General features: G+C 44.5%; 17 non-coding genes across 17 annotated transcripts; all 17 read right to left on the bottom strand.

Annotated features, from left to right (window-relative positions):
* Nucleotides 1–163: 163 nt before the first annotated feature.
* On the bottom strand, nucleotides 164–354 carry LOC141244841 (U2 spliceosomal RNA). Its single transcript, XR_012308747.1, has one exon. It is a non-coding gene; the product is annotated as a U2 spliceosomal RNA (small nuclear RNA).
* A 1,115-nt stretch (nucleotides 355–1,469) lies between these two features.
* Nucleotides 1,470–1,660, bottom strand: LOC141244794 (U2 spliceosomal RNA). The gene has a single exon (XR_012308704.1). It is a non-coding gene; the product is annotated as a U2 spliceosomal RNA (small nuclear RNA).
* Nucleotides 1,661–2,775: 1,115 nt separating this feature from the next.
* On the bottom strand, nucleotides 2,776–2,966 carry LOC141244840 (U2 spliceosomal RNA). The gene has a single exon (XR_012308746.1). It is a non-coding gene; the product is annotated as a U2 spliceosomal RNA (small nuclear RNA).
* Nucleotides 2,967–4,080: 1,114 nt separating this feature from the next.
* LOC141244839 (U2 spliceosomal RNA) lies at nucleotides 4,081–4,271 on the bottom strand. The gene has a single exon (XR_012308745.1). It is a non-coding gene; the product is annotated as a U2 spliceosomal RNA (small nuclear RNA).
* Nucleotides 4,272–5,386: 1,115 nt separating this feature from the next.
* On the bottom strand, nucleotides 5,387–5,577 carry LOC141244838 (U2 spliceosomal RNA). The gene has a single exon (XR_012308744.1). It is a non-coding gene; the product is annotated as a U2 spliceosomal RNA (small nuclear RNA).
* Nucleotides 5,578–6,692: 1,115 nt separating this feature from the next.
* Nucleotides 6,693–6,883, bottom strand: LOC141244836 (U2 spliceosomal RNA). The gene has a single exon (XR_012308742.1). It is a non-coding gene; the product is annotated as a U2 spliceosomal RNA (small nuclear RNA).
* A 1,112-nt stretch (nucleotides 6,884–7,995) lies between these two features.
* Nucleotides 7,996–8,186, bottom strand: LOC141244814 (U2 spliceosomal RNA). The gene has a single exon (XR_012308724.1). It is a non-coding gene; the product is annotated as a U2 spliceosomal RNA (small nuclear RNA).
* Nucleotides 8,187–14,319: 6,133 nt separating this feature from the next.
* On the bottom strand, nucleotides 14,320–14,510 carry LOC141244800 (U2 spliceosomal RNA). Its single transcript, XR_012308710.1, has one exon. It is a non-coding gene; the product is annotated as a U2 spliceosomal RNA (small nuclear RNA).
* Nucleotides 14,511–15,625: 1,115 nt separating this feature from the next.
* LOC141244835 (U2 spliceosomal RNA) lies at nucleotides 15,626–15,816 on the bottom strand. Its single transcript, XR_012308741.1, has one exon. It is a non-coding gene; the product is annotated as a U2 spliceosomal RNA (small nuclear RNA).
* Nucleotides 15,817–16,928: 1,112 nt separating this feature from the next.
* LOC141244834 (U2 spliceosomal RNA) lies at nucleotides 16,929–17,119 on the bottom strand. Its single transcript, XR_012308740.1, has one exon. It is a non-coding gene; the product is annotated as a U2 spliceosomal RNA (small nuclear RNA).
* Nucleotides 17,120–18,234: 1,115 nt separating this feature from the next.
* Nucleotides 18,235–18,425, bottom strand: LOC141244799 (U2 spliceosomal RNA). The gene has a single exon (XR_012308709.1). It is a non-coding gene; the product is annotated as a U2 spliceosomal RNA (small nuclear RNA).
* A 1,115-nt stretch (nucleotides 18,426–19,540) lies between these two features.
* Nucleotides 19,541–19,731, bottom strand: LOC141244833 (U2 spliceosomal RNA). The gene has a single exon (XR_012308739.1). It is a non-coding gene; the product is annotated as a U2 spliceosomal RNA (small nuclear RNA).
* Nucleotides 19,732–20,846: 1,115 nt separating this feature from the next.
* LOC141244832 (U2 spliceosomal RNA) lies at nucleotides 20,847–21,037 on the bottom strand. The gene has a single exon (XR_012308738.1). It is a non-coding gene; the product is annotated as a U2 spliceosomal RNA (small nuclear RNA).
* A 1,115-nt stretch (nucleotides 21,038–22,152) lies between these two features.
* Nucleotides 22,153–22,343, bottom strand: LOC141244831 (U2 spliceosomal RNA). The gene has a single exon (XR_012308737.1). It is a non-coding gene; the product is annotated as a U2 spliceosomal RNA (small nuclear RNA).
* A 1,115-nt stretch (nucleotides 22,344–23,458) lies between these two features.
* Nucleotides 23,459–23,649, bottom strand: LOC141244830 (U2 spliceosomal RNA). Its single transcript, XR_012308736.1, has one exon. It is a non-coding gene; the product is annotated as a U2 spliceosomal RNA (small nuclear RNA).
* Nucleotides 23,650–24,764: 1,115 nt separating this feature from the next.
* Nucleotides 24,765–24,955, bottom strand: LOC141244829 (U2 spliceosomal RNA). The gene has a single exon (XR_012308735.1). It is a non-coding gene; the product is annotated as a U2 spliceosomal RNA (small nuclear RNA).
* Nucleotides 24,956–26,070: 1,115 nt separating this feature from the next.
* Nucleotides 26,071–26,261, bottom strand: LOC141244828 (U2 spliceosomal RNA). The gene has a single exon (XR_012308734.1). It is a non-coding gene; the product is annotated as a U2 spliceosomal RNA (small nuclear RNA).
* Nucleotides 26,262–26,997: the final 736 nt, after the last annotated feature.

Here is a 26,997-nt window from a genome sequence, read left to right as displayed (position 1 = left end):
CCAAAATGAGCTTGTAATCTGGCTTCTGCAACTTTGAACATGAAAAATCCAATGAGGAGAAGAAAAGCAAAGCCAAAGAGTCCATCCCAAAATCCGACAAACAAGCAAAATGAACAAAAAACATTGAATTCAATTCTTTCTGATTTTAGAAACTGCATTAAAGAAGGGGTGCACCGGTCCTGGAGATACTGCAATACCAGGTCAATGCGTGGAGTGGACAGAGCAAGCTCTTTTTCCATCTCCCTGTTCTAAAAATCCATTTAATATATGGTCCCCAGATAGGGGACGTATCAGATATTAAACTGATAAGAACAGATACTACACTTGATCTTAGCCAAAAGGCCGAGAAGCGATAACCAGAATTGGTTTCAAACTACGGAGCCACCCAAGGATCCTGAAAAGTCCATTTGTGGAGATGAGCTCCTGGACTCCCGTTAAGAAGACATGTTGTCAACCTCTAGATCCCTTACATGCCTGCACTTTTCGGCTTGCTGCTGCTGCAATCCACGCGTTTTAGATCTGCATAACTCCACCTCTTTAAACACAGCACCTTCACCCCCTGCTGTTCCCACCCGCCTCAACACCGTTGGAAGGGAGGAGAACCAATTAAGGCGGGGGGTGGGGTGGAACGAGCAGCTGTCTACCCTTAGCAGGAGGGCTCCTGATTACATACCTCTCCTGCTGCTGCTGCTGCTGGCTGTCCAGCAGCAGACTGAAGGTGGCTGCTGCTGTGCACAGGTATATAAAGGCTCAGAGCCTATTATGACACGCGCAGCCAGCGTTCCATTGCCACATTCCATCTACTGCAGGCAGGATACCTGGCTGGCTGAATGTCGCTGAGAAGCTCACAGAGACTGCCATAAGCAACAGTTTAACAGAATGCCACAGACTAATCAACCAAACTTTTTGGGTTGGGTTCTCTTTTATAGTCTGCAGGCATTAAATGAAAGAAGTCAGTGTTCCAGCAGAAGGAGACAACGTTTCAGAAAAGGCATTGTAGCAAACCAAAAAAGAAATTTTAAGCGCAGCAGAGTAACCAGCGCACATACCTGTTAGCTCAGGTGAGTTTAAAAGGCTGCTGTTGATAACAAGGGCATTTGCTAAATAGATGGTGTGTGTGCAACAATATACTGAAAGGTCAATTATATTGTGCAGCTTATCTCACCACCTGTAGTTATTTAGGTGAAAGCTCCAAAATGCTTGCCTAATATGTCTGTTTATCCAAAAGGAAGTAAAAAGGGAGAGCTAGAAAGATAGCATTGCATCACATTACATGGCAATGCAATGCACAGTTGCTGAAGATGAACCAAAATGAGCTTGTAATCTGGCTTCTGCAACTTTGAACATGAAAAATCCAATGAGGAGAAGAAAAGCAAAGCCAAAGAGTCCATCCCAAAATCCGACAAACAAGCAAAATGAACAAAAAACATTGAATTCAATTCTTTCTGATTTTAGAAACTGCATTAAAGAAGGGGTGCACCGGTCCTGGAGATACTGCAATACCAGGTCAATGCGTGGAGTGGACAGAGCAAGCTCTTTTTCCATCTCCCTGTTCTAAAAATCCATTTAATATATGGTCCCCAGATAGGGGACGTATCAGTTATTAAACTGATAAGAACAGATACTACACTTGATCTTAGCCAAAAGGCCGAGAAGCGATAACCAGAATTGGTTTCAAACTACGGAGCCACCCAAGGATCCTGAAAAGTCCATTTGTGGAGATGAGCTCCTGGACTCCCGTTAAGAAGACATGTTGTCAACCTCTAGATCCCTTACATGCCTGCACTTTTCGGCTTGCTGCTGCTGCAATCCACGCGTTTTAGATCTGCATAACTCCACCTCTTTAAACACAGCACCTTCACCCCCTGCTGTTCCCACCCGCCTCAACACCGTTGGAAGGGAGGAGAACCAATTAAGGCGGGGGGTGGGGTGGAACGAGCAGCTGTCTACCCTTAGCAGGAGGGCTCCTGATTACATACCTCTCCTGCTGCTGCTGCTGCTGGCTGTCCAGCAGCAGACTGAAGGTGGCTGCTGCTGTGCACAGGTATATAAAGGCTCAGAGCCTATTATGACACGCGCAGCCAGCGTTCCATTGCCACATTCCATCTACTGCAGGCAGGATACCTGGCTGGCTGAATGTCGCTGAGAAGCTCACAGAGACCGCCATAAGCAACAGTTTAACAGAATGCCACAGACTAATCAACCAAACTTTTTGGGTTGGGTTCTCTTTTATAGTCTGCAGGCATTAAATGAAAGAAGTCAGTGTTCCAGCAGAAGGAGACAACGTTTCAGAAAAGGCATTGTAGCAAACCAAAAAAGAAATTTTAAGCGCAGCAGAGTAACCAGCGCACATACCTGTTAGCTCAGGTGAGTTTAAAAGGCTGCTGTTGATAACAAGGGCATTTGCTAAATAGATGGTGTGTGTGCAACAATATACTGAAAGGTCAATTATATTGTGCAGCTTATCTCACCACCTGTAGTTATTTAGGTGAAAGCTCCAAAATGCTTGCCTAATATGTCTGTTTATCCAAAAGGAAGTAAAAAGGGAGAGCTAGAAAGATAGCATTGCATCACATTACATGGCAATGCAATGCACAGTTGCTGAAGATGAACCAAAATGAGCTTGTAATCTGGCTTCTGCAACTTTGAACATGAAAAATCCAATGAGGAGAAGAAAAGCAAAGCCAAAGAGTCCATCCCAAAATCCGACAAACAAGCAAAATGAACAAAAAACATTGAATTCAATTCTTTCTGATTTTAGAAACTGCATTAAAGAAGGGGTGCACCGGTCCTGGAGATACTGCAATACCAGGTCAATGCGTGGAGTGGACAGAGCAAGCTCTTTTTCCATCTCCCTGTTCTAAAAATCCATTTAATATATGGTCCCCAGATAGGGGACGTATCAGATATTAAACTGATAAGAACAGATACTACACTTGATCTTAGCCAAAAGGCCGAGAAGCGATAACCAGAATTGGTTTCAAACTACGGAGCCACCCAAGGATCCTGAAAAGTCCATTTGTGGAGATGAGCTCCTGGACTCCCGTTAAGAAGACATGTTGTCAACCTCTAGATCCCTTACATGCCTGCACTTTTCGGCTTGCTGCTGCTGCAATCCACGCGTTTTAGATCTGCATAACTCCACCTCTTTAAACACAGCACCTTCACCCCCTGCTGTTCCCACCCGCCTCAACACCGTTGGAAGGGAGGAGAACCAATTAAGGCGGGGGGTGGGGTGGAACGAGCAGCTGTCTACCCTTAGCAGGAGGGCTCCTGATTACATACCTCTCCTGCTGCTGCTGCTGCTGGCTGTCCAGCAGCAGACTGAAGGTGGCTGCTGCTGTGCACAGGTATATAAAGGCTCAGAGCCTATTATGACACGCGCAGCCAGCGTTCCATTGCCACATTCCATCTACTGCAGGCAGGATACCTGGCTGGCTGAATGTCGCTGAGAAGCTCACAGAGACCGCCATAAGCAACAGTTTAACAGAATGCCACAGACTAATCAACCAAACTTTTGGGTTGGGTTCTCTTTTATAGTCTGCAGGCATTAAATGAAAGAAGTCAGTGTTCCAGCAGAAGGAGACAACGTTTCAGAAAAGGCATTGTAGCAAACCAAAAAAGAAATTTTAAGCGCAGCAGAGTAACCAGCGCACATACCTGTTAGCTCAGGTGAGTTTAAAAGGCTGCTGTTGATAACAAGGGCATTTGCTAAATAGATGGTGTGTGTGCAACAATATACTGAAAGGTCAATTATATTGTGCAGCTTATCTCACCACCTGTAGTTATTTAGGTGAAAGCTCCAAAATGCTTGCCTAATATGTCTGTTTATCCAAAAGGAAGTAAAAAGGGAGAGCTAGAAAGATAGCATTGCATCACATTACATGGCAATGCAATGCACAGTTGCTGAAGATGAACCAAAATGAGCTTGTAATCTGGCTTCTGCAACTTTGAACATGAAAAATCCAATGAGGAGAAGAAAAGCAAAGCCAAAGAGTCCATCCCAAAATCCGACAAACAAGCAAAATGAACAAAAAACATTGAATTCAATTCTTTCTGATTTTAGAAACTGCATTAAAGAAGGGGTGCACCGGTCCTGGAGATACTGCAATACCAGGTCAATGCGTGGAGTGGACAGAGCAAGCTCTTTTTCCATCTCCCTGTTCTAAAAATCCATTTAATATATGGTCCCCAGATAGGGGACGTATCAGATATTAAACTGATAAGAACAGATACTACACTTGATCTTAGCCAAAAGGCCGAGAAGCGATAACCAGAATTGGTTTCAAACTACGGAGCCACCCAAGGATCCTGAAAAGTCCATTTGTGGAGATGAGCTCCTGGACTCCCGTTAAGAAGACATGTTGTCAACCTCTAGATCCCTTACATGCCTGCACTTTTCGGCTTGCTGCTGCTGCAATCCACGCGTTTTAGATCTGCATAACTCCACCTCTTTAAACACAGCACCTTCACCCCCTGCTGTTCCCACCCGCCTCAACACCGTTGGAAGGGAGGAGAACCAATTAAGGCGGGGGGTGGGGTGGAACGAGCAGCTGTCTACCCTTAGCAGGAGGGCTCCTGATTACATACCTCTCCTGCTGCTGCTGCTGCTGGCTGTCCAGCAGCAGACTGAAGGTGGCTGCTGCTGTGCACAGGTATATAAAGGCTCAGAGCCTATTATGACACGCGCAGCCAGCGTTCCATTGCCACATTCCATCTACTGCAGGCAGGATACCTGGCTGGCTGAATGTCGCTGAGAAGCTCACAGAGACCGCCATAAGCAACAGTTTAACAGAATGCCACAGACTAATCAACCAAACTTTTTGGGTTGGGTTCTCTTTTATAGTCTGCAGGCATTAAATGAAAGAAGTCAGTGTTCCAGCAGAAGGAGACAACGTTTCAGAAAAGGCATTGTAGCAAACCAAAAAAGAAATTTTAAGCGCAGCAGAGTAACCAGCGCACATACCTGTTAGCTCAGGTGAGTTTAAAAGGCTGCTGTTGATAACAAGGGCATTTGCTAAATAGATGGTGTGTGTGCAACAATATACTGAAAGGTCAATTATATTGTGCAGCTTATCTCACCACCTGTAGTTATTTAGGTGAAAGCTCCAAAATGCTTGCCTAATATGTCTGTTTATCCAAAAGGAAGTAAAAAGGGAGAGCTAGAAAGATAGCATTGCATCACATTACATGGCAATGCAATGCACAGTTGCTGAAGATGAACCAAAATGAGCTTGTAATCTGGCTTCTGCAACTTTGAACATGAAAAATCCAATGAGGAGAAGAAAAGCAAAGCCAAAGAGTCCATCCCAAAATCCGACAAACAAGCAAAATGAACAAAAAACATTGAATTCAATTCTTTCTGATTTTAGAAACTGCATTAAAGAAGGGGTGCACCGGTCCTGGAGATACTGCAATACCAGGTCAATGCGTGGAGTGGACAGAGCAAGCTCTTTTTCCATCTCCCTGTTCTAAAAATCCATTTAATATATGGTCCCCAGATAGGGGACGTATCAGATATTAAACTGATAAGAACAGATACTACACTTGATCTTAGCCAAAAGGCCGAGAAGCGATAACCAGAATTGGTTTCAAACTACGGAGCCACCCAAGGATCCTGAAAAGTCCATTTGTGGAGATGAGCTCCTGGACTCCCGTTAAGAAGACATGTTGTCAACCTCTAGATCCCTTACATGCCTGCACTTTTCGGCTTGCTGCTGCTGCAATCCACGCGTTTTAGATCTGCATAACTCCACCTCTTTAAACACAGCACCTTCACCCCCTGCTGTTCCCACCCGCCTCAACACCGTTGGAAGGGAGGAGAACCAATTAAGGCGGGGGGTGGGGTGGAACGAGCAGCTGTCTACCCTTAGCAGGAGGGCTCCTGATTACATACCTCTCCTGCTGCTGCTGCTGCTGGCTGTCCAGCAGCAGACTGAAGGTGGCTGCTGCTGTGCACAGGTATATAAAGGCTCAGAGCCTATTATGACACGCGCAGCCAGCGTTCCATTGCCACATTCCATCTACTGCAGGCAGGATACCTGGCTGGCTGAATGTCGCTGAGAAGCTCACAGAGACCGCCATAAGCAACAGTTTAACAGAATGCCACAGACTAATCAACCAAACTTTTTGGGTTGGGTTCTCTTTTATAGTCTGCAGGCATTAAATGAAAGAAGTCAGTGTTCCAGCAGAAGGAGACAACGTTTCAGAAAAGGCATTGTAGCAAACCAAAAAAGAAATTTTAAGCGCAGCAGAGTAACCAGCGCACATACCTGTTAGCTCAGGTGAGTTTAAAAGGCTGCTGTTGATAACAAGGGCATTTGCTAAATAGATGGTGTGTGTGCAACAATATACTGAAAGGTCAATTATATTGTGCAGCTTATCTCACCACCTGTAGTTATTTAGGTGAAAGCTCCAAAATGCTTGCCTAATATGTCTGTTTATCCAAAAGGAAGTAAAAAGGGAGAGCTAGAAAGATAGCATTGCATCACATTACATGGCAATGCAATGCACAGTTGCTGAAGATGAACCAAAATGAGCTTGTAATCTGGCTTCTGCAACTTTGAACATGAAAAATCCAATGAGGAGAAGAAAAGCAAAGCCAAAGAGTCCATCCCAAAATCCGACAAACAAGCAAAATGAACAAAAAACATTGAATTCAATTCTTTCTGATTTTAGAAACTGCATTAAAGAAGGGGTGCACCGGTCCTGGAGATACTGCAATACCAGGTCAATGCGTGGAGTGGACAGAGCAAGCTCTTTTTCCATCTCCCTGTTCTAAAAATCCATTTAATATATGGTCCCCAGATAGGGGACGTATCAGATATTAAACTGATAAGAACAGATACTACACTTGATCTTAGCCAAAAGGCCGAGAAGCGATAACCAGAATTGGTTTCAAACTACGGAGCCACCCAAGGATCCTGAAAAGTCCATTTGTGGAGATGAGCTCCTGGACTCCCGTTAAGAAGACATGTTGTCAACCTCTAGATCCCTTACATGCCTGCACTTTTCGGCTTGCTGCTGCTGCAATCCACGCGTTTTAGATCTGCATAACTCCACCTCTTTAAACACAGCACCTTCACCCCCTGCTGTTCCCACCCGCCTCAACACCGTTGGAAGGGAGGAGAACCAATTAAGGCGGGGGGTGGGGTGGAACGAGCAGCTGTCTACCCTTAGCAGGAGGGCTCCTGATTACATACCTCTCCTGCTGCTGCTGCTGGCTGTCCAGCAGCAGACTGAAGGTGGCTGCTGCTGTGCACAGGTATATAAAGGCTCAGAGCCTATTATGACACGCGCAGCCAGCGTTCCATTGCCACATTCCATCTACTGCAGGCAGGATACCTGGCTGGCTGAATGTCGCTGAGAAGCTCACAGAGACCGCCATAAGCAACAGTTTAACAGAATGCCACAGACTAATCAACCAAACTTTTTGGGTTGGGTTCTCTTTTATAGTCTGCAGGCATTAAATGAAAGAAGTCAGTGTTCCAGCAGAAGGAGACAACGTTTCAGAAAAGGCATTGTAGCAAACCAAAAAAGAAATTTTAAGCGCAGCAGAGTAACCAGCGCACATACCTGTTAGCTCAGGTGAGTTTAAAAGGCTGCTGTTGATAACAAGGGCATTTGCTAAATAGATGGTGTGTGTGCAACAATATACTGAAAGGTCAATTATATTGTGCAGCTTATCTCACCACCTGTAGTTATTTAGGTGAAAGCTCCAAAATGCTTGCCTAATATGTCTGTTTATCCAAAAGGAAGTAAAAAGGGAGAGCTAGAAAGATAGCATTGCATCACATTACATGGCAATGCAATGCACAGTTGCTGAAGATGAACCAAAATGAGCTTGTAATCTGGCTTCTGCAACTTTGAACATGAAAAATCCAATGAGGAGAAGAAAAGCAAAGCCAAAGAGTCCATCCCAAAATCCGACAAACAAGCAAAATGAACAAAAAACATTGAATTCAATTCTTTCTGATTTTAGAAACTGCATTAAAGAAGGGGTGCACCGGTCCTGGAGATACTGCAATACCAGGTCAATGCGTGGAGTGGACAGAGCAAGCTCTTTTTCCATCTCCCTGTTCTAAAAATCCATTTAATATATGGTCCCCAGATAGGGGACGTATCAGATATTAAACTGATAAGAACAGATTTTTTTTTTTTTTTTTTTTTTTTTTTTTTTAAACCATTCAGTTTAGTTTTTTAGCAAACAGTATGAATTTCTCCAAAATTTGCTACTTAAAACTTCTCATCATCATGGTTCTATTTATTTAGCAGTAGTATAAGACGAAATATAATCACAAGGGAACATCCTTTACGTAACACAAATGCAGAAACTTCAAGGAATCACAAAGAAAAAAATCACTGGTATTTGATAAGGTAATGCCACTTTTTAAATTTCCAAATCCCTTCGGCATCTGTGCCACCACCGCCTCTGCTGTCCAACTTATATATCAGGTACAGTCTTGAAAGAATAAGTCTAACACATTCATTCACTGATAAAGATTTCCTCTTGAAAAGTCCAAGGTTCCTTGCATCCCACAAACTCTCCATCACACAAGCCATTATCAACCATAAAATTCTATCTTTAGACCGACTACACGCACCAATTCCAAACATCGCCACACGCCAATCCACAAAATTCACGCCTGCTAAACCCTTACACAATCCACCTACACACTTCCACACACTGTACGCGTACTCACAATCCCACATAACATGCCTCACAGTCTCACAACCACCACATCCCACTCTCGGACACACATCTGTTCTTATCAACTCTCTTTTCTTCTGCACTTCTCTCACAGGTAAAATATTATGTAAAGTCATCCACACCACATCCTTCTGTTTGTTTGACATCCCAAACGTATCTAACTTCTTCCATGCATCTGAAACCTCATTCCCTCTCAGCCCAACAATATTACACTCTACCTCATTTGCACTCATTCTTTTCACCACATTCTTGGTCATTCTAAAATCATTCATTCCCACACTCAACAAATCATGCTTTCTCACAAATTTCTCAATCACCTCATACCAAACAGGACACTTAAAGGCCACAGGCACACTCGCATCTCTCTTCCTCCAGCATAACCCATACAACATCCATCCAGCAGAATAATTAGCCATAAAAGCACCTTTATTGCCTTTACCCAGCAAAATAACCACAGTCTTAATATAATTAAGACCTAAAAAAACTTCAATATTGGGAAAGGCCAGCCCACCATGCTGACAAGCCTTAAAAAGGCTCTCCCGCTTCAACTTCTCCATCTTACTACACCACAGGAATGTGAATACCAACTTCTCTATTCTCTTAATTTTCCTGTAAGGAGAAGGAAAAACAGTCGCCACATAAAGCAGGATAGGGAGAATCACTGCTTTGATAATTAATACCTTACCACGCAGAGTCAATTCTCTCATTCGCCAAAAATTCAATTTACGTTCAACCCGCATACCACACTCTTCCCAACTTTCATTCCCTTTTAAGTCATCATTAAATAATACGCCCAAAATCTTGATTGCACCCACTTCACACTTTACACCATCCATACGAATACTACTATCTCCAAAACATTTAAAACTACATTTATTCCAATTTACCCTAAAACCAGACGCACCAACAAAAAAATCCAAAAGCAATTTAATTCTACTCAAAGAAGCCATACTTTCACTCACAACCACAACATCATCCATATAACCTAACACTTTCACATGCTTACCACCACTACCAGGCACCAACAAACCTCTCATCATTTTATCCCGTCTAATCAAACATAACAATGGTTCTATTACACATACAAATAAGACGGGGGACATAGGACACCCCTGCCTTACTCCTGACCTAATCTTCACTTTGTCACACAGCCACCCATTAACCAAGAATTCACTTGACACACAATCATACAATGATTTTACACAATTCACAAATTCTCTAGGAAACCCCATTCTTTCCAGTACTTTAAACAAAAACACATGCGAAACCCTGTCAAACGCCTTCTCAAAATCAATAGCTAAAGTCATACATTTCTGCTTTCTATCCTTGCAATCCCCAATCATATCTCTCAACAATAACAAGTTATCACTCATACTTCTTCCAGGCACTGCACATACTTGGTCCTCCTCCACAACACTACCAATCACTTCACGCATACGATTTGCCAGTAACTTACTGTAGACCTTATAATCCGAATTCAGCAGTGTTATTGGTCTCCAGTTTTCCAAACGTTTCCTCTCACCCTTTTTATACACAAGCACAACCACTCCTTCTTTCATTGATTCACACAACCTACCATTCACCCACATATACTTACATACCTCAGTCAAATCTGTTCCCAAAACTTCCCATGCTTTCACATACAACTCTACAGGTATACCATCTTTCCCAGGAGTCTTACTCTTTTTAGCACTCCACACCACATTCTTCACTTCATCCAGAACTACATCCTCACACAACAGATCACGCTCCTCAGAATCAAGTTTTTTCTCCACACCATTCAGAACATATGACACAAGCCCAGAGTCAATCCATTTCTCATCATACAACTTGCTATAAAACCTATTCACTTCTTTCAGCACATCCTCACCCATACAGTTGGTTCCACTTTCATTCACAACTTCATTCATATCAGTCTTCCTACCATTCATTTTTTTAAAAAAGAACCTCGTACACTTCTCATTTTTCTCCAGGTGCTCAATTTTAGTACGATATATAATTTCCTTTCCTTTCTCATCCAACACATGCTTCAATTCATTCTTAGCCTCAGTAAGTTGATCAGACATCTCCAAACCACTTGCAACACACTTTCTCAACCAGTCAATCCGTCTATTAAGGTCATTAAACCTATTCCTATATCTGGCAGCTTTTCTATAGCCCCACTTTTTGAAGAAAGTTTTAAATTGCACTTTCACCCAGTCCCACCAGTCAAGAACACACACAAAATCCTTCTTACGCATTCTCCATCTTTCATACTTTACATTAAACTCATTCATCACCTCATCATCCTCTAACAGCCTTGCATTCAACTTCCATACCCCACCGCCATACACTTGGTCACCATTCGCACAAAACACGCCTCTCAAACATTCATGGTCCGAAAAAGGTACCTTTTGTTGAGAAAAATCCAAACATACCATATTTTTAGAAAATAACATTAAATCAATTCTGGAATGAATCTCACCACGGTCAGCATGGTATGTCGGCGGTGGTGGCATGCCAAGAACAACAACTGCTGCATCTAAAAAGGAAAAATCACAAATTAAATGGGACAATTTCTTTCCTGTTATGTCACACTTTCCTTCTGTGACACAATTAACGTCCCCAACAAAAATAGTGGGAGATTTCCCTGGAAGAAAAAAACTTAATTTTTCAAGAAGAGCAAGCCGCTCTTCCTTCCCTGTAGGGCAATATAAATTAATAATTCTGACCCGCCACCCTCTATAACTCAAAAATGCAATTAAACATCGGCCCACCTCCACCACAATATAACTATCAATAGAGATTTCTTTATTCCCAACTAATATCCCCACCCCATCATTTTTATTATGATTAGACCCTGACCAGATATGCTGTCCGTAAGGCCAGTCTTTGTCACAAGGAGCATCCTGAATCCCACACTCCTGAAGGCAAAAAACATCAGCACCTAAATGTTTCAGGTAGTCCAGAACAGTTGTTCTTCTGATTTTAGATCTGATCTGCCTTACATTTAGGGACACTACATCCCAACCAGATTGGCAAGACATTAATTAAAGAAAAGAAATACATGACTCAATGTTGATCACACCATACTCATCCATTATCATCAGACTGGGAAAGCACCCCAAAGGTGTTGATGCTCTCAGGGATGCCAAGGTAAGGAGCATCAGGGGAGAAGACATCCTGCGGGTAAATGCGGTCACTTGCAGGACTGTCGCACCCTCCGCTGGCAGGTGAGTACTCTCGTCTGGGTTTTTTATTGGCCAGTTCAGGAGTATCATCATCATCAAAAGACCTCCCAGAAGTAAAGTCTCCTTGGCCACCATCCCTGGCCACCTCTTCGTCTGTAGCACCCCAGGACAATGCAGGGGTTCGAGCAAGAGACACATCCATGTCACCCTCACCACATATTTCGGACTGATGAGGGAGGTCCACATCCAACTCGGAGATCTCCATACTTGGCCCAGCAGGGGCTGGAGGGTCCAACAGGGTCTGGGCCTCACCCACCAGATCTTCAACCTCAGGGGGCTCCGTCTCCTCATTGATCTCTGCAGTAGTCACCTGTGGGGTAACAGCAGGGACAGTAGGCTTACCTTTGGTCACTTCGGAGAAGGACCTAGGCTTGACTTTAGCCTTACAATCCCGAATCACATGTCCTTCCTCCCCGCAGGCATCACATACCACCGGGTTGGAACAATCCTTCGCCAGATGACCGTACTTGTTGCACTTTCTACAGTTTGGCAATTGTTTGCAGAAATCCTGGATATGCCCGAACATGTTGCATCTCCTGCAGAACAATGGCGCCTCGGGAAAAAACAGATATCCAGAGTCTCTTCCAATTGTAAAGTTCAGGGGAGGATAGTGAATACCTCCAGGACCATGAGGGTCTATCCCAAACCTCACAAAGTATTTATACTTCCCAGTCCACAGCCCTTCTCCATTTAAGATTTTATGGGAGAATTGCACAAAAATGCAGTGTCTTCTCAGGAATGCAGTGATATCATCCCGGGAGATAAAGGGGTTGTGCATGAATACTACCACCGGGATATCCCCCTTAGAGTAGAGTACAGTGAAGATAAGTCCATCCAGCTGAGGGTGCTCTGAAAGGACTTGAAGAGTTTTGAAAAGGTTTTGGCAAGCCGCCATAGAAGAAAGCACCAAGACGTACCTATGCTCCCTTCTGAACTCCTGCAAACAGATGATCTCCGACTTCTGGATCTTCAGGATTTCATAGAAAATGGCGTTGACCAGGTATGACAACGAGAAATGGTCCTTCTTCTCCTCAGAGACCTCGATACGGAAAGCATTCTTGACCCGGGGATCCCCGGTCCCAGCAAAGCGAAGCTTGACACCCATGGTCGCTTCAGGAATCGCCTTCTCGTTTCCTCCTCACTCTCCCCCTATAGCAGCATCCAGCTTAAGCCACCGAAGTGGCGATGCTGGAAGGCCGAGGGCTAGTACACAAGGAACCTCTTGTCCAAACACTAGGTCTGAGCCAAAAGGCCGAGAAGCGATAACCAGAATTGGTTTCAAACTACGGAGCCACCCAAGGATCCTGAAAAGTCCATTTGTGGAGATGAGCTCCTGGACTCCCGTTAAGAAGACATGTTGTCAACCTCTAGATCCCTTACATGCCTGCACTTTTCGGCTTGCTGCTGCTGCAATCCACGCGTTTTAGATCTGCATAACTCCACCTCTTTAAACACAGCACCTTCACCCCCTGCTGTTCCCACCCGCCTCAACACCGTTGGAAGGGAGGAGAACCAATTAAGGCGGGGGGTGGGGTGGAACGAGCAGCTGTCTACCCTTAGCAGGAGGGCTCCTGATTACATACCTCTCCTGCTGCTGCTGCTGCTGGCTGTCCAGCAGCAGACTGAAGGTGGCTGCTGCTGTGCACAGGTATATAAAGGCTCAGAGCCTATTATGACACGCGCAGCCAGCGTTCCATTGCCACATTCCATCTACTGCAGGCAGGATACCTGGCTGGCTGAATGTCGCTGAGAAGCTCACAGAGACCGCCATAAGCAACAGTTTAACAGAATGCCACAGACTAATCAACCAAACTTTTTGGGTTGGGTTCTCTTTTATAGTCTGCAGGCATTAAATGAAAGAAGTCAGTGTTCCAGCAGAAGGAGACAACGTTTCAGAAAAGGCATTGTAGCAAACCAAAAAAGAAATTTTAAGCGCAGCAGAGTAACCAGCGCACATACCTGTTAGCTCAGGTGAGTTTAAAAGGCTGCTGTTGATAACAAGGGCATTTGCTAAATAGATGGTGTGTGTGCAACAATATACTGAAAGGTCAATTATATTGTGCAGCTTATCTCACCACCTGTAGTTATTTAGGTGAAAGCTCCAAAATGCTTGCCTAATATGTCTGTTTATCCAAAAGGAAGTAAAAAGGGAGAGCTAGAAAGATAGCATTGCATCACATTACATGGCAATGCAATGCACAGTTGCTGAAGATGAACCAAAATGAGCTTGTAATCTGGCTTCTGCAACTTTGAACATGAAAAATCCAATGAGGAGAAGAAAAGCAAAGCCAAAGAGTCCATCCCAAAATCCGACAAACAAGCAAAATGAACAAAAAACATTGAATTCAATTCTTTCTGATTTTAGAAACTGCATTAAAGAAGGGGTGCACCAGTCCTGGAGATACTGCAATACCAGGTCAATGCGTGGAGTGGACAGAGCAAGCTCTTTTTCCATCTCCCTGTTCTAAAAATCCATTTAATATATGGTCCCCAGATAGGGGACGTATCAGATATTAAACTGATAAGAACAGATACTACACTTGATCTTAGCCAAAAGGCCGAGAAGCGATAACCAGAATTGGTTTCAAACTACGGAGCCACCCAAGGATCCTGAAAAGTCCATTTGTGGAGATGAGCTCCTGGACTCCCGTTAAGAAGACATGTTGTCAACCTCTAGATCCCTTACATGCCTGCACTTTTCGGCTTGCTGCTGCTGCAATCCACGCGTTTTAGATCTGCATAACTCCACCTCTTTAAACACAGCACCTTCACCCCCTGCTGTTCCCACCCGCCTCAACACCGTTGGAAGGGAGGAGAACCAATTAAGGCGGGGGGTGGGGTGGAACGAGCAGCTGTCTACCCTTAGCAGGAGGGCTCCTGATTACATACCTCTCCTGCTGCTGCTGCTGCTGGCTGTCCAGCAGCAGACTGAAAGTGGCTGCTGCTGTGCACAGGTATATAAAGGCTCAGAGCCTATTATGACACGCGCAGCCAGCGTTCCATTGCCACATTCCATCTACTGCAGGCAGGATACCTGGCTGGCTGAATGTCGCTGAGAAGCTCACAGAGACCGCCATAAGCAACAGTTTAACAGAATGCCACAGACTAATCAACCAAACTTTTTGGGTTGGGTTCTCTTTTATAGTCTGCAGGCATTAAATGAAAGAAGTCAGTGTTCCAGCAGAAGGAGACAACGTTTCAGAAAAGGCATTGTAGCAAACCAAAAAAGAAATTTTAAGCGCAGCAGAGTAACCAGCGCACATACCTGTTAGCTCAGGTGAGTTTAAAAGGCTGCTGTTGATAACAAGGGCATTTGCTAAATAGATGGTGTGTGTGCAACAATATACTGAAAGGTCAATTATATTGTGCAGCTTATCTCACCACCTGTAGTTATTTAGGTGAAAGCTCCAAAATGCTTGCCTAATATGTCTGTTTTTCCAAAAGGAAGTAAAAAGGGAGAGCTAGAAAGATAGCATTGCATCACATTACATGGCAATGCAATGCACAGTTGCTGAAGATGAACCAAAATGAGCTTGTAATCTGGCTTCTGCAACTTTGAACATGAAAAATCCAATGAGGAGAAGAAAAGCAAAGCCAAAGAGTCCATCCCAAAATCCGACAAACAAGCAAAATGAACAAAAAACATTGAATTCAATTCTTTCTGATTTTAGAAACTGCATTAAAGAAGGGGTGCACCGGTCCTGGAGATACTGCAATACCAGGTCAATGCGTGGAGTGGACAGAGCAAGCTCTTTTTCCATCTCCCTGTTCTAAAAATCCATTTAATATATGGTCCCCAGATAGGGGACGTATCAGATATTAAACTGATAAGAACAGATACTACACTTGATCTTAGCCAAAAGGCCGAGAAGCGATAACCAGAATTGGTTTCAAACTACGGAGCCACCCAAGGATCCTGAAAAGTCCATTTGTGGAGATGAGCTCCTGGACTCCCGTTAAGAAGACATGTTGTCAACCTCTAGATCCCTTACATGCCTGCACTTTTCGGCTTGCTGCTGCTGCAATCCACGCGTTTTAGATCTGCATAACTCCACCTCTTTAAACACAGCACCTTCACCCCCTGCTGTTCCCACCCGCCTCAACACCGTTGGAAGGGAGGAGAACCAATTAAGGCGGGGGGTGGGGTGGAACGAGCAGCTGTCTACCCTTAGCAGGAGGGCTCCTGATTACATACCTCTCCTGCTGCTGCTGCTGGCTGTCCAGCAGCAGACTGAAGGTGGCTGCTGCTGTGCACAGGTATATAAAGGCTCAGAGCCTATTATGACACGCGCAGCCAGCGTTCCATTGCCACATTCCATCTACTGCAGGCAGGATACCTGGCTGGCTGAATGTCGCTGAGAAGCTCACAGAGACCGCCATAAGCAACAGTTTAACAGAATGCCACAGACTAATCAACCAAACTTTTTGGGTTGGGTTCTCTTTTATAGTCTGCAGGCATTAAATGAAAGAAGTCAGTGTTCCAGCAGAAGGAGACAACGTTTCAGAAAAGGCATTGTAGCAAACCAAAAAAGAAATTTTAAGCGCAGCAGAGTAACCAGCGCACATACCTGTTAGCTCAGGTGAGTTTAAAAGGCTGCTGTTGATAACAAGGGCATTTGCTAAATAGATGGTGTGTGTGCAACAATATACTGAAAGGTCAATTATATTGTGCAGCTTATCTCACCACCTGTAGTTATTTAGGTGAAAGCTCCAAAATGCTTGCCTAATATGTCTGTTTATCCAAAAGGAAGTAAAAAGGGAGAGCTAGAAAGATAGCATTGCATCACATTACATGGCAATGCAATGCACAGTTGCTGAAGATGAACCAAAATGAGCTTGTAATCTGGCTTCTGCAACTTTGAACATGAAAAATCCAATGAGGAGAAGAAAAGCAAAGCCAAAGAGTCCATCCCAAAATCCGACAAACAAGCAAAATGAACAAAAAACATTGAATTCAATTCTTTCTGATTTTAGAAACTGCATTAAAGAAGGGGTGCACCGGTCCTGGAGATACTGCAATACCAGGTCAATGCGTGGAGTGGACAGAGCAAGCTCTTTTTCCATCTCCCTGTTCTAAAAATCCATTTAATATATGGTCCCCAGATAGGGGACGTATCAGATATTAAACTGATAAGAACAGATACTACACTTGATCTTAGCCAAAAGGCCGAGAAGCGATAACCAGAATTGGTTTCAAACTACGGAGCCACCCAAGGATCCTGAAAAGTCCATTTGTGGAGATGAGCTCCTGGACTCCCGTTAAGAAGACATGTTGTCAACCTCTAGATCCCTTACATGCCTGCACTTTTCGGCTTGCTGCTGCTGCAATCCACGCGTTTTAGATCTGCATAACTCCACCTCTTTAAACACAGCACCTTCACCCCCTGCTGTTCCCACCCGCCTCAACACCGTTGGAAGGGAGGAGAACCAATTAAGGCGGGGGGTGGGGTGGAACGAGCAGCTGTCTACCCTTAGCAGGAGGGCTCCTGATTACATACCTCTCCTGCTGCTGCTGCTGCTGGCTGTCCAGCAGCAGACTGAAGGTGGCTGCTGCTGTGCACAGGTATATAAAGGCTCAGAGCCTATTATGACACGCGCAGCCAGCGTTCCATTGCCACATTCCATCTACTGCAGGCAGGATACCTGGCTGGCTGAATGTCGCTGAGAAGCTCACAGAGACCGCCATAAGCAACAGTTTAACAGAATGCCACAGACTAATCAACCAAACTTTTTGGGTTGGGTTCTCTTTTATAGTCTGCAGGCATTAAATGAAAGAAGTCAGTGTTCCAGCAGAAGGAGACAACGTTTCAGAAAAGGCATTGTAGCAAACCAAAAAAGAAATTTTAAGCGCAGCAGAGTAACCAGCGCACATACCTGTTAGCTCAGGTGAGTTTAAAAGGCTGCTGTTGATAACAAGGGCATTTGCTAAATAGATGGTGTGTGTGCAACAATATACTGAAAGGTCAATTATATTGTGCAGCTTATCTCACCACCTGTAGTTATTTAGGTGAAAGCTCCAAAATGCTTGCCTAATATGTCTGTTTATCCAAAAGGAAGTAAAAAGGGAGAGCTAGAAAGATAGCATTGCATCACATTACATGGCAATGCAATGCACAGTTGCTGAAGATGAACCAAAATGAGCTTGTAATCTGGCTTCTGCAACTTTGAACATGAAAAATCCAATGAGGAGAAGAAAAGCAAAGCCAAAGAGTCCATCCCAAAATCCGACAAACAAGCAAAATGAACAAAAAACATTGAATTCAATTCTTTCTGATTTTAGAAACTGCATTAAAGAAGGGGTGCACCAGTCCTGGAGATACTGCAATACCAGGTCAATGCGTGGAGTGGACAGAGCAAGCTCTTTTTCCATCTCCCTGTTCTAAAAATCCATTTAATATATGGTCCCCAGATAGGGGACGTATCAGATATTAAACTGATAAGAACAGATACTACACTTGATCTTAGCCAAAAGGCCGAGAAGCGATAACCAGAATTGGTTTCAAACTACGGAGCCACCCAAGGATCCTGAAAAGTCCATTTGTGGAGATGAGCTCCTGGACTCCCGTTAAGAAGACATGTTGTCAACCTCTAGATCCCTTACATGCCTGCACTTTTCGGCTTGCTGCTGCTGCAATCCACGCGTTTTAGATCTGCATAACTCCACCTCTTTAAACACAGCACCTTCACCCCCTGCTGTTCCCACCCGCCTCAACACCGTTGGAAGGGAGGAGAACCAATTAAGGCGGGGGGTGGGGTGGAACGAGCAGCTGTCTACCCTTAGCAGGAGGGCTCCTGATTACATACCTCTCCTGCTGCTGCTGCTGCTGGCTGTCCAGCAGCAGACTGAAAGTGGCTGCTGCTGTGCACAGGTATATAAAGGCTCAGAGCCTATTATGACACGCGCAGCCAGCGTTCCATTGCCACATTCCATCTACTGCAGGCAGGATACCTGGCTGGCTGAATGTCGCTGAGAAGCTCACAGAGACCGCCATAAGCAACAGTTTAACAGAATGCCACAGACTAATCAACCAAACTTTTTGGGTTGGGTTCTCTTTTATAGTCTGCAGGCATTAAATGAAAGAAGTCAGTGTTCCAGCAGAAGGAGACAACGTTTCAGAAAAGGCATTGTAGCAAACCAAAAAAGAAATTTTAAGCGCAGCAGAGTAACCAGCGCACATACCTGTTAGCTCAGGTGAGTTTAAAAGGCTGCTGTTGATAACAAGGGCATTTGCTAAATAGATGGTGTGTGTGCAACAATATACTGAAAGGTCAATTATATTGTGCAGCTTATCTCACCACCTGTAGTTATTTAGGTGAAAGCTCCAAAATGCTTGCCTAATATGTCTGTTTTTCCAAAAGGAAGTAAAAAGGGAGAGCTAGAAAGATAGCATTGCATCACATTACATGGCAATGCAATGCACAGTTGCTGAAGATGAACCAAAATGAGCTTGTAATCTGGCTTCTGCAACTTTGAACATGAAAAATCCAATGAGGAGAAGAAAAGCAAAGCCAAAGAGTCCATCCCAAAATCCGACAAACAAGCAAAATGAACAAAAAACATTGAATTCAATTCTTTCTGATTTTAGAAACTGCATTAAAGAAGGGGTGCACCGGTCCTGGAGATACTGCAATACCAGGTCAATGCGTGGAGTGGACAGAGCAAGCTCTTTTTCCATCTCCCTGTTCTAAAAATCCATTTAATATATGGTCCCCAGATAGGGGACGTATCAGATATTAAACTGATAAGAACAGATACTACACTTGATCTTAGCCAAAAGGCCGAGAAGCGATAACCAGAATTGGTTTCAAACTACGGAGCCACCCAAGGATCCTGAAAAGTCCATTTGTGGAGATGAGCTCCTGGACTCCCGTTAAGAAGACATGTTGTCAACCTCTAGATCCCTTACATGCCTGCACTTTTCGGCTTGCTGCTGCTGCAATCCACGCGTTTTAGATCTGCATAACTCCACCTCTTTAAACACAGCACCTTCACCCCCTGCTGTTCCCACCCGCCTCAACACCGTTGGAAGGGAGGAGAACCAATTAAGGCGGGGGGTGGGGTGGAACGAGCAGCTGTCTACCCTTAGCAGGAGGGCTCCTGATTACATACCTCTCCTGCTGCTGCTGCTGCTGGCTGTCCAGCAGCAGACTGAAGGTGGCTGCTGCTGTGCACAGGTATATAAAGGCTCAGAGCCTATTATGACACGCGCAGCCAGCGTTCCATTGCCACATTCCATCTACTGCAGGCAGGATACCTGGCTGGCTGAATGTCGCTGAGAAGCTCACAGAGACCGCCATAAGCAACAGTTTAACAGAATGCCACAGACTAATCAACCAAACTTTTTGGGTTGGGTTCTCTTTTATAGTCTGCAGGCATTAAATGAAAGAAGTCAGTGTTCCAGCAGAAGGAGACAACGTTTCAGAAAAGGCATTGTAGCAAACCAAAAAAGAAATTTTAAGCGCAGCAGAGTAACCAGCGCACATACCTGTTAGCTCAGGTGAGTTTAAAAGGCTGCTGTTGATAACAAGGGCATTTGCTAAATAGATGGTGTGTGTGCAACAATATACTGAAAGGTCAATTATATTGTGCAGCTTATCTCACCACCTGTAGTTATTTAGGTGAAAGCTCCAAAATGCTTGCCTAATATGTCTGTTTATCCAAAAGGAAGTAAAAAGGGAGAGCTAGAAAGATAGCATTGCATCACATTACATGGCAATGCAATGCACAGTTGCTGAAGATGAACCAAAATGAGCTTGTAATCTGGCTTCTGCAACTTTGAACATGAAAAATCCAATGAGGAGAAGAAAAGCAAAGCCAAAGAGTCCATCCCAAAATCCGACAAACAAGCAAAATGAACAAAAAACATTGAATTCAATTCTTTCTGATTTTAGAAACTGCATTAAAGAAGGGGTGCACCGGTCCTGGAGATACTGCAATACCAGGTCAATGCGTGGAGTGGACAGAGCAAGCTCTTTTTCCATCTCCCTGTTCTAAAAATCCATTTAATATATGGTCCCCAGATAGGGGACGTATCAGATATTAAACTGATAAGAACAGATACTACACTTGATCTTAGCCAAAAGGCCGAGAAGCGATAACCAGAATTGGTTTCAAACTACGGAGCCACCCAAGGATCCTGAAAAGTCCATTTGTGGAGATGAGCTCCTGGACTCCCGTTAAGAAGACATGTTGTCAACCTCTAGATCCCTTACATGCCTGCACTTTTCGGCTTGCTGCTGCTGCAATCCACGCGTTTTAGATCTGCATAACTCCACCTCTTTAAACACAGCACCTTCACCCCCTGCTGTTCCCACCCGCCTCAACACCGTTGGAAGGGAGGAGAACCAATTAAGGCGGGGGGTGGGGTGGAACGAGCAGCTGTCTACCCTTAGCAGGAGGGCTCCTGATTACATACCTCTCCTGCTGCTGCTGCTGCTGGCTGTCCAGCAGCAGACTGAAGGTGGCTGCTGCTGTGCACAGGTATATAAAGGCTCAGAGCCTATTATGACACGCGCAGCCAGCGTTCCATTGCCACATTCCATCTACTGCAGGCAGGATACCTGGCTGGCTGAATGTCGCTGAGAAGCTCACAGAGACCGCCATAAGCAACAGTTTAACAGAATGCCACAGACTAATCAACCAAACTTTTTGGGTTGGGTTCTCTTTTATAGTCTGCAGGCATTAAATGAAAGAAGTCAGTGTTCCAGCAGAAGGAGACAACGTTTCAGAAAAGGCATTGTAGCAAACCAAAAAAGAAATTTTAAGCGCAGCAGAGTAACCAGCGCACATACCTGTTAGCTCAGGTGAGTTTAAAAGGCTGCTGTTGATAACAAGGGCATTTGCTAAATAGATAGTGTGTGTGCAACAATATACTGAAAGGTCAATTATATTGTGCAGCTTATCTCACCACCTGTAGTTATTTAGGTGAAAGCTCCAAAATGCTTGCCTAATATGTCTGTTTATCCAAAAGGAAGTAAAAAGGGAGAGCTAGAAAGATAGCATTGCATCACATTACATGGCAATGCAATGCACAGTTGCTGAAGATGAACCAAAATGAGCTTGTAATCTGGCTTCTGCAACTTTGAACATGAAAAATCCAATGAGGAGAAGAAAAGCAAAGCCAAAGAGTCCATCCCAAAATCCGACAAACAAGCAAAATGAACAAAAAACATTGAATTCAATTCTTTCTGATTTTAGAAACTGCATTAAAGAAGGGGTGCACCGGTCCTGGAGATACTGCAATACCAGGTCAATGCGTGGAGTGGACAGAGCAAGCTCTTTTTCCATCTCCCTGTTCTAAAAATCCATTTAATATATGGTCCCCAGATAGGGGACGTATCAGATATTAAACTGATAAGAACAGATACTACACTTGATCTTAGCCAAAAGGCCGAGAAGCGATAACCAGAATTGGTTTCAAACTACGGAGCCACCCAAGGATCCTGAAAAGTCCATTTGTGGAGATGAGCTCCTGGACTCCCGTTAAGAAGACATGTTGTCAACCTCTAGATCCCTTACATGCCCGCACTTTTCGGCTTGCTGCTGCTGCAATCCACGCGTTTTAGATCTGCATAACTCCACCTCTTTAAACACAGCACCTTCACCCCCTGCTGTTCCCACCCGCCTCAACACCGTTGGAAGGGAGGAGAACCAATTAAGGCGGGGGGTGGGGTGGAACGAGCAGCTGTCTACCCTTAGCAGGAGGGCTCCTGATTACATACCTCTCCTGCTGCTGCTGCTGCTGGCTGTCCAGCAGCAGACTGAAGGTGGCTGCTGCTGTGCACAGGTATATAAAGGCTCAGAGCCTATTATGACACGCGCAGCCAGCGTTCCATTGCCACATTCCATCTACTGCAGGCAGGATACCTGGCTGGCTGAATGTCGCTGAGAAGCTCACAGAGACCGCCATAAGCAACAGTTTAACAGAATGCCACAGACTAATCAACCAAACTTTTTGGGTTGGGTTCTCTTTTATAGTCTGCAGGCATTAAATGAAAGAAGTCAGTGTTCCAGCAGAAGGAGACAACGTTTCAGAAAAGGCATTGTAGCAAACCAAAAAAGAAATTTTAAGCGCAGCAGAGTAACCAGCGCACATACCTGTTAGCTCAGGTGAGTTTAAAAGGCTGCTGTTGATAACAAGGGCATTTGCTAAATAGATGGTGTGTGTGCAACAATATACTGAAAGGTCAATTATATTGTGCAGCTTATCTCACCACCTGTAGTTATTTAGGTGAAAGCTCCAAAATGCTTGCCTAATATGTCTGTTTATCCAAAAGGAAGTAAAAAGGGAGAGCTAGAAAGATAGCATTGCATCACATTACATGGCAATGCAATGCACAGTTGCTGAAGATGAACCAAAATGAGCTTGTAATCTGGCTTCTGCAACTTTGAACATGAAAAATCCAATGAGGAGAAGAAAAGCAAAGCCAAAGAGTCCATCCCAAAATCCGACAAACAAGCAAAATGAACAAAAAACATTGAATTCAATTCTTTCTGATGTTAGAAACTGCATTAAAGAAGGGGTGCACCGGTCCTGGAGATACTGCAATACCAGGTCAATGCGTGGAGTGGACAGAGCAAGCTCTTTTTCCATCTCCCTGTTCTAAAAATCCATTTAATATATGGTCCCCAGATAGGGGACGTATCAGATATTAAACTGATAAGAACAGATACTACACTTGATCTTAGCCAAAAGGCCGAGAAGCGATAACCAGAATTGGTTTCAAACTACGGAGCCACCCAAGGATCCTGAAAAGTCCATTTGTGGAGATGAGCTCCTGGACTCCCGTTAAGAAGACATGTTGTCAACCTCTAGATCCCTTACATGCCTGCACTTTTCGGCTTGCTGCTGCTGCAATCCACGCGTTTTAGATCTGCATAACTCCACCTCTTTAAACACAGCACCTTCACCCCCTGCTGTTCCCACCCGCCTCAACACCGTTGGAAGGGAGGAGAACCAATTAAGGCGGGGGGTGGGGTGGAACGAGCAGCTGTCTACCCTTAGCAGGAGGGCTCCTGATTACATACCTCTCCTGCTGCTGCTGCTGCTGGCTGTCCAGCAGCAGACTGAAGGTGGCTGCTGCTGTGCACAGGTATATAAAGGCTCAGAGCCTATTATGACACGCGCAGCCAGCGTTCCATTGCCACATTCCATCTACTGCAGGCAGGATACCTGGCTGGCTGAATGTCGCTGAGAAGCTCACAGAGACCGCCATAAGCAACAGTTTAACAGAATGCCACAGACTAATCAACCAAACTTTTTGGGTTGGGTTCTCTTTTATAGTCTGCAGGCATTAAATGAAAGAAGTCAGTGTTCCAGCAGAAGGAGACAACGTTTCAGAAAAGGCATTGTAGCAAACCAAAAAAGAAATTTTAAGTGCAGCAGAGTAACCAGCGCACATACCTGTTAGCTCAGGTGAGTTTAAAAGGCTGCTGTTGATAACAAGGGCATTTGCTAAATAGATGGTGTGTGTGCAACAATATACTGAAAGGTCAATTATATTGTGCAGCTTATCTCACCACCTGTAGTTATTTAGGTGAAAGCTCCAAAATGCTTGCCTAATATGTCTGTTTATCCAAAAGGAAGTAAAAAGGGAGAGCTAGAAAGATAGCATTGCATCACATTACATGGCAATGCAATGCACAGTTGCTGAAGATGAACCAAAATGAGCTTGTAATCTGGCTTCTGCAACTTTGAACATGAAAAATCCAATGAGGAGAAGAAAAGCAAAGCCAAAGAGTCCATCCCAAAATCCGACAAACAAGCAAAATGAACAAAAAACATTGAATTCAATTCTTTCTGATTTTAGAAACTGCATTAAAGAAGGGGTGCACCGGTCCTGGAGATACTGCAATACCAGGTCAATGCGTGGAGTGGACAGAGCAAGCTCTTTTTCCATCTCCCTGTTCTAAAAATCCATTTAATATATGGTCCCCAGATAGGGGACGTATCAGATATTAAACTGATAAGAACAGATACTACACTTGATCTTAGCCAAAAGGCCGAGAAGCGATAACCAGAATTGGTTTCAAACTACGGAGCCACCCAAGGATCCTGAAAAGTCCATTTGTGGAGATGAGCTCCTGGACTCCCGTTAAGAAGACATGTTGTCAACCTCTAGATCCCTTACATGCCTGCACTTTTCGGCTTGCTGCTGCTGCAATCCACGCGTTTTAGATCTGCATAACTCCACCTCTTTAAACACAGCACCTTCACCCCCTGCTGTTCCCACCCGCCTCAACACCGTTGGAAGGGAGGAGAACCAATTAAGGCGGGGGGTGGGGTGGAACGAGCAGCTGTCTACCCTTAGCAGGAGGGCTCCTGATTACATACCTCTCCTGCTGCTGCTGCTGCTGGCTGTCCAGCAGCAGACTGAAGGTGGCTGCTGCTGTGCACAGGTATATAAAGGCTCAGAGCCTATTATGACACGCGCAGCCAGCGTTCCATTGCCACATTCCATCTACTGCAGGCAGGATACCTGGCTGGCTGAATGTCGCTGAGAAGCTCACAGAGACCGCCATAAGCAACAGTTTAACAGAATGCCACAGACTAATCAACCAAACTTTTTGGGTTGGGTTCTCTTTTATAGTCTGCAGGCATTAAATGAAAGAAGTCAGTGTTCCAGCAGAAGGAGACAACGTTTCAGAAAAGGCATTGTAGCAAACCAAAAAAGAAATTTTAAGCGCAGCAGAGTAACCAGCGCACATACCTGTTAGCTCAGGTGAGTTTAAAAGGCTGCTGTTGATAACAAGGGCATTTGCTAAATAGATGGTGTGTGTGCAACAATATACTGAAAGGTCAATTATATTGTGCAGCTTATCTCACCACCTGTAGTTATTTAGGTGAAAGCTCCAAAATGCTTGCCTAATATGTCTGTTTATCCAAAAGGAAGTAAAAAGGGAGAGCTAGAAAGATAGCATTGCATCACATTACATGGCAATGCAATGCACAGTTGCTGAAGATGAACCAAAATGAGCTTGTAATCTGGCTTCTGCAACTTTGAACATGAAAAATCCAATGAGGAGAAGAAAAGCAAAGCCAAAGAGTCCATCCCAAAATCCGACAAACAAGCAAAATGAACAAAAAACATTGAATTCAATTCTTTCTGATTTTAGAAACTGCATTAAAGAAGGGGTGCACCGGTCCTGGAGATACTGCAATACCAGGTCAATGCGTGGAGTGGACAGAGCAAGCTCTTTTTCCATCTCCCTGTTCTAAAAATCCATTTAATATATGGTCCCCAGATAGGGGACGTATCAGATATTAAACTGATAAGAACAGATACTACACTTGATCTTAGCCAAAAGGCCGAGAAGCGATAACCAGAATTGGTTTCAAACTACGGAGCCACCCAAGGATCCTGAAAAGTCCATTTGTGGAGATGAGCTCCTGGACTCCCGTTAAGAAGACATGTTGTCAACCTCTAGATCCCTTACATGCCTGCACTTTTCGGCTTGCTGCTGCTGCAATCCACGCGTTTTAGATCTGCATAACTCCACCTCTTTAAACACAGCACCTTCACCCCCTGCTGTTCCCACCCGCCTCAACACCGTTGGAAGGGAGGAGAACCAATTAAGGCGGGGGGTGGGGTGGAACGAGCAGCTGTCTACCCTTAGCAGGAGGGCTCCTGATTACATACCTCTCCTGCTGCTGCTGCTGCTGGCTGTCCAGCAGCAGACTGAAGGTGGCTGCTGCTGTGCACAGGTATATAAAGGCTCAGAGCCTATTATGACACGCGCAGCCAGCGTTCCATTGCCACATTCCATCTACTGCAGGCAGGATACCTGGCTGGCTGAATGTCGCTGAGAAGCTCACAGAGACCGCCATAAGCAACAGTTTAACAGAATGCCACAGACTAATCAACCAAACTTTTTGGGTTGGGTTCTCTTTTATAGTCTGCAGGCATTAAATGAAAGAAGTCAGTGTTCCAGCAGAAGGAGACAACGTTTCAGAAAAGGCATTGTAGCAAACCAAAAAAGAAATTTTAAGCGCAGCAGAGTAACCAGCGCACATACCTGTTAGCTCAGGTGAGTTTAAAAGGCTGCTGTTGATAACA

This window comes from Phyllobates terribilis, unplaced genomic scaffold, assembly GCF_046119375.1.
Source record: "Phyllobates terribilis strain yellow unplaced genomic scaffold, ASM4611937v1 Scaffold_1606__1_contigs__length_246918, whole genome shotgun sequence".
Lineage (NCBI taxonomy): Eukaryota > Metazoa > Chordata > Amphibia > Anura > Dendrobatidae > Phyllobates > Phyllobates terribilis.
The sequence above is the reverse complement of the archived record's forward strand: the minus strand, read 5'-3'. Positions and strand labels throughout refer to the sequence as shown.